Genomic DNA, 2,000 nt, shown 5'->3' with positions numbered 1-2,000 from the left:
AAATTTGTGCGTTTTTGTCATCCAAATAATGATCTTTACTGATTTACAGCTGGAGAAGGAGTTTCGAGTCTATGGTTCTTTCCAAACTACAATCTCTTCTATATCTACTTCCAAAGGTGCAGTAACAAGGGGGCCTACGAGATCTCAAGCTGGCTGGAAAGGGGGCCACAGCCATTAAAAGGTTGAGAATCTCCGATTTAGATTATTAAAATTGTCATTTAAGCGACTTTTTTTAATATAATGAGTATTAAAGTATCAGGCAAACTAAGGGGGCCATCGTGTAAGATAATTAAACCACTTTATGTTAGAATGAAAAGCCTGGAAAGTTATTCTAATTCACTAAAGTTATTTGTTTTTAAATGAGGATTTCTTCAGTCAACCACTATGATGTACTTATTTTAGAGATTTGATTAATCCCTCACTATCATTATTTTATTGATGATGGATTTCCTTAATCCATCACCATTATTTGTTTCACGGACGAGGGATTTGCCAAATCCACCACTATCAGTTGTTATATTTTAGAGATTGGATTAATTCCTCACTATCATTTATCTTATTGATGAGGGATTTGATTAATCCATTGCTATAAATTGTTGTATTTTGGGGATTGGATTAATTCTTCACTATCATTTATTTCAATGATTAGGGATTCACTTAATATATCAGTAACAATTGCTTTATGATTAAGGATTTGCTCAACCCGTCGCAGTTATTTGGTGGGGGATTTGCTCAGTCCGTCAGCAACGTTTATGCCGCTTGCCGTGATACCTGCCTACGGAAATGAATCGATCAGGACTGTAATATAACTGAGGATTGGGTCGGAAAGCCGAGTCCGATCTACCTTCGAAAATGACGGAAATGCAAGAGAGAATCGATATTGCATGGTTCGACCCTACGGAAGTAACGTAATGCATCGAAGCCTAAATCAAGTGTACGTGTGTATATGTGTGTATATATATATACATATATATATTATATATACAAATATATATATATATATATATATATATATATATATATATATATATACATATACATATACATATATAAAATATATAAAATGTGCATGGTAAAATAGTTTCACTTTCTAATACGAATTTCGGTTACAATTTTCGTAATTCGCTGTATTCCTAAGTGAACTAATGCCTAAGGTCTAACTATATTATATACCAACCTGGTCTAACAGTCTTACCTGGAAACAGCTACTCCAAACAACGTTACGTAAACATACTCCTGTTTGTTCCTCGAAGATAATGTTATCAAACCGGCAGTGCATCATAAAACTATAAAAGTATCTTTATTCTGTTATAGGAGAACCATCATTTCAACCTTGTTTTAATTGTTATACGCCCGTTCCTTAGGTAGGCTATACTCTGCTGTATCGTATAAAGTCCACCTTAAAATTCATAGTTATCTTATGTATGACGTAGCGTGTAATATGCCTTGTACATGTGTGATATATTATCCATACCATATTTTACATATATTTATTGAGAGAGAGAGAGAGAGAGAGAGAGAGAGAGAGAGAAAGGTACCATTAAGATCACAGAACGGTACCCTATGTATTTGTTGGATATTCATTTTTTTGTGTAACAGTTATAATTTACTTTTTCATTTTCACATACTCCCAGAAAAAATATTGCACGTATAATTCGTACAAGATATACTTTAGGCACGGAAAGTAGGTAATGTAGAAGTCTTCCCAGATTCAGAATTAATCGGAAATTGCGATTTTTGAGATACTGTAATCGTAATATTTACTGTAGGTTTGGAATCAGTTATTCGAAAACAATTGTCCCGGAACAATTTCTTCCAAGTAACAGAGATGTACAGTTCACAAAGCGTCAATGATGTGACTTTAGTAACTTCGAAGAGTGTCCTCACCATTCCACATAGTTTATCACCGCGGGCTTATCAAGTAGTGTTGAGGCAAAGCTACCCAGGTGGTAGACGTGGCAATCTGGTAGTCGGCCAGTTGACAGTTGTCTATGGACTAT

The sequence above is a fragment of the Macrobrachium rosenbergii genome, chromosome 51 (genome assembly GCF_040412425.1).
Source record: "Macrobrachium rosenbergii isolate ZJJX-2024 chromosome 51, ASM4041242v1, whole genome shotgun sequence".
NCBI classification, from domain to species: Eukaryota; Metazoa; Arthropoda; class Malacostraca; order Decapoda; family Palaemonidae; genus Macrobrachium; species Macrobrachium rosenbergii.
Note: the sequence above shows the minus strand (reverse complement) of the source record.